A 12,779-nucleotide genomic window follows, 5' to 3' on the forward strand; every position below is an offset into this window, starting at 1 on the left:
GAAACAAAAGAAACAGTTGAAAAAATTGGCAAAACTAAAAGTTAGTTCTTTGAAAAAATAAATAAAATCAACAGACCCTTAACCATGCTAACGAAGAGAAGAAGAGAGAGAACTCAAATTACTAGCATACAGGATGAAAAAAGGCAATATCACAACAGACACTTCAGAAATACAGAAAATAATTAGAAATTATTTTGAATCCTTATACTCCAATAAAATAGAAGACAGTGAAGACATCGATAAATTTCTTAAGTCATATGATCTGCCCAGATTGAGTCAGGAGGATATAGACAACCTAAACAGACCAATATCAATTGAGGAAATAGAAGAAACCTTCAAAAGACTGCCAACTAAGAAAAGCCCAGGACCGGATGGGTATACAGCAGAGTTTTACAAAACCTTTAGAATTATGAGCAATATAGTAGTCTTATTTTAATTTCTTTTTCCATTTAAAAAATGTAAGACTAAATAGTGACCAGCCTCATCTGATTCATTGACTACAGTTTGCCAAACTCTGACTTAGCATGAAGACAAAACTATTATAGTAAGTAAAGAAAGTTGACAGCTATTTTTGTCCCTCTCTGAAGTTGTAAATTATAAGACTGAATAGTAGAGAAAGGACCTCCTAACTCTAAAATATTCGAAGTTGCTAAAATCTTGGCATTGAGAAAATTGAAGGAAAATACCCAGAATGTATGCCCATGATTTTACCTTTAGGAAAAAACCTTATTTCACTCAAAGGTTTTTATTTCCTAAAAGCATGCCTATATTTACAGATATTTATGTTTTCACCTCCTTTAAAGAGCCTTACCCTACCATCCTCCTTACTAGTCCCAGGCAAGAATAGTTAGCTCAGGAGCTCACAAAAATGGAAGTTGCTGTAATTTAGGATGATCAAAGCTTATTTTTAAGTAATTGGAAAATTGGGGAATTGAAGAAATAAAGAACTATATGTCATAATTTCAAAGTTACACTGTGTTTTTATTAAGTGAAAATAAACTCTTGCTTATAATAAATGATGTAAGGGTACATCTTCTTCATGTTCATTTTATCAGTTCTGATAATAAGAGAATATGTTCTTGCCAGTTAAGGTATAGCTTTCCTAGCCAGTACCTTGCAAGGCACGTTTAGGATTGTGATCCATGGCTTGTCTGTGGCCAATACAGTATAACCTAGCAAAAATCCTGAACGTTATTATTGAGGACAGAGATGGAGAGAGATGAGAAGTTAGTCAGCCTCCTCCTGGCAGATGACTCTGGAATAGCAAATGGTCATGAGACAATTCAGCTCTAGTACTCTTTCTTAGAAACCTAATCCATGACCTTGAGTTTGCTTCCCATAATAACACTAGCTATGTGACCCTAGGGAGCTCCTTCCCTTTTCTAGGCCTTAAGACTCTCACTTTTGAAAAATCAAGGCTTTGGACTAATTGTGCTTCTGGTCTCTTCTTCTTATGGTTATTAACTTAATCGAGTGATTATCTGTCAGAGTACATAAAGATCAAGGGCCCATGAATGGATTTGCTAAAAGCTGTTCCCTGTTGGTGTATGTTGTGAAAAGAAAATACACAAATAATTCTACTGGATAAAGTTTTTTTCCCCAAAGATGGACTTACAAAGAAGCCCATTTTATGCTCAGATCAACAGTGCTTGGATAGAGCTGGTTCTGTATGATGCCTGGATTAGGTAACCAGAGAGGTTGAAGGAGTCAGCCTCAGTGGACAACAGGACCTGTAATGGTCCTGGGAGACTTTGGTCAAGTCATCAGTAACACTGGAATACTTTCTATTCCCAAGTCTTTTAAAGGTTGAATCCACTCTAGGTACCCAAAATGGTACTCTAATATTGATATCTCCAAGATCCCTGTGCCTCTGGGACTACTGGCTTTAACCAAGTGAATGGCCTCTCTGTAGAGAGCCTTAGTAGTTAAGCTCTATATTTACAAAGCTTGGTAGGGCTAGGGGTTCCCCCACTTGAATGACAACTACATTTCACAGCCTTCCTTGCTGAATCTCCTGTGGACAATGTGAGGTGTGTGCTGTTGGCACCAGCTTCTGCAGAGGCACCTTTGGAACTGAGAATTTGTGGCTCAGCAGCTCAGTATGGGAGAGTCCTCCTTCTGTAGGGCTCAGGGTGGAATAATTTTTGTGATTGGAGCTTTATAGAATTTGAGGACGTTCAAAATGAAACAGAAGATGGGATGACAGCTGCTTTCCTCCTGACCTTTTTGGTTGACTGCTTTCAGGTTCTTTGTCCATGTGGGGGAGGGTACAAACTCCTTCTCAACTCTGACTTGGTATCTCTCCTCAGGCTGGGGCCTTCCCCTGCTGCCTGTCCTCTAAGGAAGATATAGGGTAGTGTTTAGGAACACAGTCTCTGAAGCAGGTGTCCTAGGCTCTATTTCCTCATCCATGTAACAATATTTAAATCCCTTAGACTGGTTTTTGACAAATAGAAAACATCTTGTGATAGTAATGGTTATTATTATTATTAAGGACAGAGAAGGAAGAAAGTTAGAAATAATTGGTCTTCTAGCAGCAGAAGACATCAGGGTCATCTGACAGTTCCAGTCTTCTGGCACTCCTTCTTAGAAATCTTGATTTTTGGAACTGTTTTCCTTCCTATCATAGCCAGAGGATTTCTGGATATATCCAACATCTTCTTCCTTAATGCCTGATATATAGTTAGCAGGTGATCTGCATTTGTCTTCCTACCACTCATGTTCTCTGAAGCTTCTGCATGTTTGTTCTGCATATACCCTTTGGATTCATTGTCCTGACCCTAAACCATTCCATGACTTGAGGACATAGATACTGACATTTTACTAATACTACCAGGACCTCCATGTGTGGTAGCAGAAGGCATGCAGTGCATAACTCCAAGGGCTACTGTTCTTTTTAGAATTAATCTCCGAACTATATGTTCCATCCCAAAACTTCTTAAAAATTTGAGTCAATCACTCAGAATAGTCAAAGAAATACATAGCAAGAAAAGTAAAGCAAGAGGTATCACAACACCAGACCTTAAATTTTACTGCAGATTGTTCAGGTCCTTGGCCCATTTGTTGATTGGGTGGGAGGGAATGGAAGGGAGAAGGGGAATTGCATGGAAGATGGAAGGAGACCCTCATCGTTATACAAAATACATGTATGATGATGTGAGAGGAAAAAAAAAAGAAATGTGTCACATTAGATTGGGTAGAAAAAAGTGATGGGAGGGGAGGGGTGGGGAAGGGGTGTTAAAAAGGGCAGCAGAATAAAATAAACACTAGTATTGCTGTATGCATATATGTGTCTGTATAACCAAAGTGATTCTGCAACCTGTACACTCTGAAAAATGAGAAATTATACCCCATTTGATTCAAATGTACGATATGTCAAGATCATTGTACTGTCACGTGCAACTAATAAAAAATAAATAAACAAATAAAAATAAAAATACACGGTAGACTAGTAGAGTGCAACTGAGATGGACCTTAAGTCCTTCTTGTCAATGAATATTCACAATTATCTGTAAAGCCTAATAAGTTATTTTCCTTTTTTTCTACTATATATCTGTATGATGCTGGATTTCCTTGATATATTTCAGCACAAACCAGTACATTGCAACAGACTGAATGTGGAAGCTGCTAGAAGATTCCAGCTGACTCCCATTAAGGAAGACATTTAAAAGATTTGTAAAACTGCCACTTTTTTATTCACAATATCTTTTCTGAAAATATAGATTTTTTTAAAAAAAGTGTTACTTATGCTTACATTCACTGTCTATATTATTGTTATTTCAAAATAAATTAACAAAAAAAATTCAAAGAAAGTAGAGATTATCATGCTAGTGAAATAAGCCAATCGCCCCAAAACAGAGGCTGAATATTCTCTCTGATATGTGGATGATAACTCACAATAGGGGTGGGAGTTAGGGAATAATTGAAATACTTTGGATTAGACAAAGGGGAATTAAGAGAAGAGAGAGGGAATGGGAATAGGAAAGATAGTAGAATGAGTCAGACATTACTTTCCTATATGCGTATGTGATTACATGACCTATGTACTTCTACAAGTACAAACAGAAGAAAGAGAAATTATATTCCATGTATGTATAATATTTCAAAGTACATTCTATTGTCATGTATAACTAATGAGAATAAATTTTAAAGAAGTTGAGTCAATCAAAAGGACTTGGTACAAGACTCATTTGCAAGCCGGTAAATCTGAAATAGTATGCTTTTAAAGATAGTTTTATACCATAATTCCTTGACAAAAGAAATTTATTTCCTCTGTTTATCCCTGTAACAGTGCATACAAAGAGTTATGTTACTGTCATGGAATGGGAGATTATTAAGCATTGAAAACTGAACTGCAAGATGAAATCTTTTAATAGGTAGATTATGGAATACAAGGAGGTTTACACCATGCAAGGCTGATTTTATATGTGTATACAATAAACTATGGAAGCTTTTTAGATTTGAGGGAGGAGCCCTTGATCTCCAATAAACAGATGAAAAAATTTTCATGCACTTGATATCCAAATTTCACTATTAAAATTGCCTCCTATGCCTGATACGTATGCCATATAGTATGTGCATGTACCTGGAACACATGGATGCATTTATTTCCATCAGTCATTTTCCCTATAGTGTGAATGAATGTACCATACATGTTGACAAGAAAGGATTTGGTGGAGCAAGGTGGAGGGGATCTGGTTGCATTGAGTAGTTTCCATCATCTCTTCCCATGGGAAGACGGGCCTGACAGGGAGGGCTTAGTGAACAGCAAGTACTGACCACGCAGAATTTTTTTGAGATAGACTCTAACATCACAGTTTTTATTTAGAGTTTACCTTATGTTCAAGGATTGGTCAAATATGTTAACTGAAGATTTTTGTATCCTTAGGATGTTCTCAGAAGTTAAATACAATCTTTCCTTCTCACACTTGAGTAAGCAGAGTTGATACTGCATTCTTTTCTCTTTTTCTGTCATTTATTTATTTATTTAGTTGGTAGCCGCAGTTGAAACCAGGGACACTTAACCATAGAGCCATATCCCAGGCTTTTTAATTTTAATTTTTTATTTTAAAACAGGGTCTTGTTAAGTTGCTTAGGGCCTCACTAAATTGCTAAGGCTGACTTTGAACTTGTGATCCTCCTGCCTCAGCCTCCCAAGCCCCTAGGATTACAGGCAGGCCCCATCACACCTGGCACATTATTTTTTCTTTTGAGAAGTGAAATCTGCCACCATACGTGGCTCTTCATAGACATCAATTAAATGCCTCTGGAAAAAAAGTATGATTCACTGTCTCGATCTTATTTTTGCCAGAAGATAATGAAGCATATTTTGAAACAAATTTTAGGCAATTACTAGCTTCCTCCTTGAATAAATATGTTTTTCAGATCTTGATAGACAGTCATTATTCCTTTTAGCATTTCCCCAAAGTCCCTCACCTTCTACTGCTGGACTTGATATTACTCTATTATCCCAATAGTGGTTTTCTATAGACTTAACAAAAACACTAATGATTTCTGTCATTCAGGATGTGTATTTTCTCGTTTCAGAAAGTGGATGTCACCAGCAGGGCTGTGATGGAAATAATGACTAAAACAATTGAATACCTTCAACCTAATCCAGGTAAGGGATTGTCTTACCTGTATTTAGCATGCCTCCCAATTAATCTTTAGCTTCTCTTTGATAGACATTTTCAGTTTGGTGGGCTTCTTCATCAGTCTGCTTTTCTGGAGGTTCAGTGACATCACATATAGCACTTCAACTGGGGGAGGGTGACATTTTTTATTTTTATTTTTATTTTTTAGAGAGAGAGAGAGAGAGAGAGAATTTTTTAATATTTATTTTTTAGTTTTTGGCAGACACAACATCTTTGTTTGTATGTGGTGCTGAGGATTGAACCCAGGGCCGCGCACATGACAGGCGAGCGCACTACCGCTTGAGCCACATTCCCAGCCCAGGAGGGTGATTTTTTAAAGCTCACTTTGCAGTAACCAGAGGATCTGTGATATTTTATCCAACCATGGTGTATTTAACAAATGGTGTGCATGGACAGCTTGATTGACATATAATGTCATGTCTCATGCTCTTATCACTTGACCTTTAATTTGCAAGAGATGGTAAGGAATAAAATGTATGTATTTTTAAGACAAGATATAATCCCAGAAGATGTGAAAAAAGTCGGAAGGTGAATACTTTGGTGAAATACAAAGGGTTTTTGTTCTTCTGGCATCAGAGGGTTGTCTTTGATTCTGATTCTTCTAACCTTAGAGGAAAGAATTGTAATAGAAATAATGCAGCTATACTTTGAAAAGAGAACCAGATAGAACTGGCTCTTTAAATAGGCTTAATGTGTAGCAAAGTAGAACAACCTATATCATAAGCCTCCTCATTATACTTTCTCTATATCTGTTCCTGACCACAGGGTGTAAAACTCAAAGCAGGGCTAAATATATGGATATTTGGAAGCATTTGTTTTTGAGACTAGTTTCTTTGGGAGTTTTAGGTTGGACTGCCATGTCCCTGGTGGTTCTTGGAAAGATAGTGCAGGAGACTGTCTCAGCCCTGGTGGGTCTGGATACAGAGCCTAAGTGGGCAAGAAACAAGGAAAGTGGAGTGTTTGAGATCAAATGACGTCGCAGTGCTCCTAGTAGGGCTACTCTCTCCTGCCACCACCCCCCGCCAGCCCCCGTGTTGCAGCTTTCAATCACATTTTGTTTACCTATGGCAGCACAGCTGCTATTTTGAAGATGAACAAACTATGTGGGAATAACATTCTGTTTTCTTTTTTTTTCTTAAAACATGCTAGAGATGAGATAATGTGAGGGTGGAAAATATAGAAAAAAATATGGGAAAGGATGGGAACCAGGAATTTAATTGATAGCAGACCAAAGAAATTTTCAAATGGTTATTGGCAAGTTACATAAAAAATAACAAAATACAAGCCCCTAATTTTTACCCAAAGCCTTCTTCATAACCTTTTTATTCCACAGAAATACAAAGATACCTTAGCTGTATGCTTAGGCCATAATATTTAGACAACAGTAATTGGTCAGATTTTGAAAAGAGAACTACTTATCCTGGTTCACCCCAGGAAATAATTGTTTTGGGCAAGAAACTTTTCTCTTTATTTTTGCATAGGATATTAAAGTATCCTATGATTTCCTGAGATTCACACATGAATTATGCTAGTAATTCACAGTTTGGGGCTAAATATAGGGGACAGGGAGAGAAATATGTTTATTGAGCAATAATGCATTTTCAGCACAGTGCTAGTTACAGTCACTGTCTCATCTTTTAAAGTGAACATTTTCTTAATATAAAAATGAAATATAACTGAACAATTTATAGTGTAAAGAATGGACTAAAAATTCACTGTGTTAACAAATCCTCTTTGGGAACCTGTCTTTTTCCTCAGTGTAATAGAATTATACTGTGTCATGGGTAGGTGTAGGGAGTTGAATAGTATGTTCTCCTGCAAACACCCCTACCCCATTCAGGTCTACTCAGAACTTCAGAAAGTGACCTAATTTGGAAATAGTATCTTTGAAAATATAATTAGTTAAGAATCTTTATATGAACTTCCTCTGAATTTACAGTGGACCCTAAATCTAAGAACTGGTGCCTTTGTAAGAGAAGGAGAGAGAGGACACACAGACACTCAGAAGACAACTATGGGAGGAATGAGAGCAAAGGTGGGAGTTGTGACACCTTGGCATAAGCCACAGAATGTCAGGAGCCACCACAGGTGGGAAGAGGCAAGGAAGGATTTCTCCCACAGAGCATCTGCAAGAAACCAACCTTGCTGATACTTTAGTTTCAGATTTCCTGACCTGTGAGAGAATAAAGTCTGTTGTCTAAGCCATCCAGATTGTAGTAATATGAAATAGCAGCCTGATAAAGCAAATGCTATGGACAGCTTCATTCTATGCACAGAAATATCAAGGGCCAGAGAAATTAAGAAACTGTTGCAGTCACATATCCAAGAAGGGAGGAAGCTGGGCCTCTTAAGTCCACATAATTTCTGTTAACGCCCTCCTGCCCCTTAGAAGAATGAGTTCCATTTCATTTATATTTAAAGGGTTATTTACTTTCCGAGTAGATATACTGAAAATTCAGAAGGGAAACATTGTGAGATTGAGGCTTATTTTTTATTTTGATTAAAAATGGTTAAAGGAGGATGTAATTGAGGGAGATATGTATTTTTAGAAATGAACATGCTAATTAATTGCCAATATATGGTTTTATGTCTCTTTGAGAATTGAATGGTTATCTACTGTCCAGAAGAACAATTAAGACCATCACCAAACAGTCTCAGTTTGGTTTCAGAAAAGCATTTATGGGAAAGTCACATATACAAATAAATAAGTGTCACTCCTAAACATTCAGAAGCAAATGAAATTTCATATAGTCATTCCTCAGAATTTGAACAATCTGTGTTTAATGGTTTATGAGATAGAAATAAAGTTTATCCATGTTTGGGGTTTAGATTCTCCTTGAATTCTTGCCTTGGGAGCAGACACAGCATAGAACTCCTGGAAGGTACACTGGTTATTCAGAACCCAGGTGTCCTTTTGGAGCTGGCACAGGAGTCTGGCCAACATTTGGAGGCACTCAGTCTTTGGGTACAGTAGAACATAAATAATATTCCAGATTCATGCCTTGTTCTAAGTATTTTAACTGCCTTGCTCTTAGGGACCAGAGCTGGGTCAGTAAGTCTGGATAGCTGGATTCTGGTTCTGAATAAGCAAGACCGGACTTGGTTCAGGACTGGAGCTGATGCCAAGTGACAAATTGACATGGGTAGCCAGTACAAGCAGTAGAAATTAATGCTTTGAGGGTACTTTGAGAGTGCCCTGAAATAGAGGTACTCTCAAAGGTGCTTTCTGGGTTTCAGATCTTGTGGTTGTGGAGCTTACACAACTTTTATGTTCTCAAAACTTAAGTTCTGTTGAAATGATGACCAAGGAGGTGCTGATTAATTTTTAGGAATTCATGGATATGCTCTGTGAAAGTCCCACATTTGTACTTGCCCACCTCAACAGTGACATTTTAAAAAGGCAAATCTGATCATATGACTATCTTTCATAAAACCCTCAATGGCTTTTCGTGCTTTTAGGATTAAGTTTCAAATTTTCACCATGGCTTAAAGGGTCCTGCCTTCCTCCTCATCAGCCCTTTCCCTTCCACCTTGCTAAGCTAACAGCTCTTTCAGGTCCAGGTATACAAGGCATGCAGAAGCCTTCCTTTGCCATGTCATTGTTCTGTTCCTCTTGTAAGTTCAGCTGCTTTTCAGCAGTGGCACATGTCATCCTTATTGAAATTATGTAACATGTTTGTTTGTTTTTTCCCTCTCTGTGAGGCAATATCATGCCTGTCTGATTCACCGCTATATCCCAAGCCCCCAGTCCAGTTCAGGCAGCCAGCAAGCTCATGGCTATTTGAATAAATGAATTAGGAAGCACAGTTAACAGTCAGTAGCTAATACAATACAACTGCTCTACAAAGGAGAGGAGGTAAAAGCTTTTCTCTTCCCAAACCATTGGAACCACACATACAACAGGCATTTATCACATGCATATTCTTCTAATGGGCCAATTCTAGATGTTTCTGGGTTAAAATAAGACCCATATCAGGTCCATCTCTCTGGTACTTGACAGTGTAACAGTGTAGTTGACACACACACTCTGAGGAGGGTGGAACACGGGGGGGCTTCACAGCTAATTCCTTGTGGAAATTCCAGCTGATTGATGAGGCAAGGAAAAGTGGGACACAGGCACTCAATAGGCCAGCAGTTCTTCCCTGTGAAGCAGAGCTTTCAAGGGTGTGAAACAGATCTGTAAGGTCTTCCAGCTGGGTCTGTGACATTCAGACAGGAGTAGCATAACCAGTGCCAATTTCTAAGCTGACTGGATAAGGTATTTTTAGAAAATATTTTTAAAATTTATTTTTGACTGATGCATAGAAATAAAATTTATCCATGTTCGGGGGCACCATGTAATGTTTCTATATATGTACACATTGCATAGTGTTTCATACTTATCTCTTCAAACATTGGCCATTTCTTTATGGCAACAATATTCAAAATCCTCTAGTTTTATGAACTATACAATACTACTTGTTATGTGTAGCCATCCCACTGTGCAGTAGCACTCCAGAACGTCTTACTCCTGTCTCATTGTAGCTTTGCACCCATTGATCCACCGCTCCCCATCCATACTCCACCTGACTGTACCCTTCTTCTGGTAACCACCATTCTATTCTCAACTTCTGTGAGGTCAACTTTTGCAGATTGTACATATGAGTGAGACCATGTGGATCTCCAGTTCCATTCATGTTGTTGCAAATGTCAGGACTTTATTTATTTTATGACTGAGTAGTTCCATTGTGTATCTGTACCACATTTTTTTTATTCATCCATCCCTTGATAGATACTTATTTAGTTGTTCCCATCTCCTGGCTCTTGTGAGTAGTGCTGCAGTGAGCGTGGGAGTGCCAGTGTCTCTCTGACAGGGACTGATTTCATTTCCCTTGAGTATATAGCTATAGTATAATGGGATTGCTGGGTGATAGGGTACTTCTGTTTTTAATTTTTTGAGACTTTGAGAAACCTCTATACTGGTTCACATAATGGTTGTACCAGTTAACTTTATCTTCACCAGTGTGCAAGAGCCACCTTTGTAGATAAGAAGTAATTTGAACATGAAAAGTACTAGTACAAATTCTTGCTCTAAGAGAAAATATCATTGCATAAAATATAAATCAGTTTTTTATTTAAGTGTTCTGATGCCTTGTGGGGAAGAAAAAGGCACTAAATAGGCATTGTCAGTTTATATAATGCAGACCACGTATGTAATTACAAATTTTCTAAGAGCTACATCAAGAGAGTTAAATGAAAGGTGAAATTAATGACATTTTATTTAACCAAACATGTAAAATACTGATATAGACAATTATAAAGGCATTTTACATTCTTTTTTTTTCCTGTCATACTAAGTCTTTGAAATTCATTGTGTATTTTATACTTCCTGCACATCTCAGTTTGGACTAGCCACATTTTAAGTGCTCCAAAGCTCTGTGTGGATAGTGGTTTCTGTAACAGATAGCGTAGTGTCAGAGAATTCTATATTCAACCAGTTTAAAATTTGAAATATACACTACATAGTTTCATAAATGTTTAATGTGTACGTAGTTAATAAATGTTTAATGTTTGCCACCTTGGTTTATGCATTAATATATTTTATTTTCAATAGAAAAATGAAGTGTTTAGGATCAAGCTGAAGACCATTAAGTTATTGTACTTTAAACATCCGAAAATTCATTTCATGGTAATGTTGTGGAGATTCTCCCTCAAACAGAATCACAGATTGGAGTATGAATCCTTTCCTGCTGTAGCATACTTTGTTAAGGTAGAGACTTTTTCACTTAACACTGAGAAATTATTCTGACCCTAATGTCATAAACCAATACAGATTTCTAGGCTGCTGAGAAAAAATATAGTTTGAACATAAAAATATTATGGGTAGTAGAGATTTTCTCTACATAAATTCTAGTCCCTTAAATGCCTTAGAGGTCTTTTTCCAGTGTATCCAAGATTCAGGTATTAAATTTGGGTCATTAGATTTCTATTCAGTATTTTTAAATAATAATTTCAAATCTCATTTGTGGAATGTTGCCTTTGGGGGAAAAAATTTAGCTGCATTAGATCTAAAACATCTCATTAGTCCCTGGAAAGATATTACATCAAAATTACACTTCTTTCCCACAGGCTGTCCTTTTAATCATCTTCTTCCAAACATGAATAAATATAATGATTATAAGATATTTTGGTGTTGGCGGAACTGAAAGGTAATTCACAGATCACCTGGCTTTTGTTTACTGAATCTTTGTTCCCACAGCACTGTATTTTCTTTATTTCCTGGATGACAGGCCTGACATTTTCATCCAGTGTCTTTAAGAGCTCTTAGGATTGTACTTGACACGTAGTTTGCCCTCGGTATGTCTGCCACATAGGTGTCTGATGAATCTGCAGCATTCACCCCTCATTTGAAGAATGAGGAATGTACTGTCTGGTAGCCAGTACCTTTTACCTTTCCAAATCCTGACACTGAAAAATTTCCAAATGAATAAAGGACTGGTTACAAAAGCAATTGTGAGGAAAATGTTAAACTTCAAAGGAATAGGGTCTCACAAGGATAACATATTAAAGAGGAAAATGTAAGTAAAGCAATAGGCAGTATAATCCATATACTGTATGTATTGAAAAGGCTGGCATGGTTTCCTATTTTTACTACATCTTTGGGAAAAATATGGAAAATTAGTAGGTTCCTAATATACTTGAGACTTTAAGTAATTCATAATTTTAAGTCGGCTGGATCTGATGGTGGATTAATGATACTCATTCCCTATGTCTCTAAAGAATACTAAAGCCAGACATTATTTAAAATAGGGTTGCTATTGTCATCATTATTACACTGGTGCTGGGATTGAGCCCAGGCCTCAGGAATGCTCAGCATGTGCCCAGCGCTGCGCCACAGCTGAGGAGCCCTGCACCTTCTGCCTCTCCAGGCTCCTTCTCCCTCCTGTTCACCCTGGTTTCTTCATTGCCTCAAGCTCTTTCCTGGACCAGGAATTTGTGGTAGCAGTTCCCGCTTCCTGGAGTGCCCCACATGCTCCTTTTTGACCTCTGTCATCTTACTCATCCTTTCTCAGTTCAAATTATCCTCTCCACTGAGAGGCATCTGCTGCGCTTTCATTCTGCACAGCCCCTGCAGCTTTGCCTCCT

At 37.6% G+C, this 12,779-nt stretch overlaps 1 pseudogene across 1 annotated transcript in view; it reads left to right on the forward strand.

The window, feature by feature from the left end:
- LOC144372382 (endophilin-A1-like) overlaps positions 1 to 12,779 on the forward strand; it is a 92,313-nt pseudogene that overhangs the window by 50,310 nt on the left and 29,224 nt on the right. Inside the window, exon 4 of the transcript XR_013432416.1 lies at positions 5,548 to 5,620. The product of XR_013432416.1 is annotated as an endophilin-A1-like (transcript). The remainder of the gene's footprint in view (positions 1 to 5,547; positions 5,621 to 12,779) is intronic.

The sequence above is a fragment of the Ictidomys tridecemlineatus genome (genome assembly GCF_052094955.1).
Source record: "Ictidomys tridecemlineatus isolate mIctTri1 chromosome 12 unlocalized genomic scaffold, mIctTri1.hap1 SUPER_12_unloc_9, whole genome shotgun sequence".
Classification (NCBI taxonomy): domain Eukaryota; kingdom Metazoa; phylum Chordata; class Mammalia; order Rodentia; family Sciuridae; genus Ictidomys; species Ictidomys tridecemlineatus.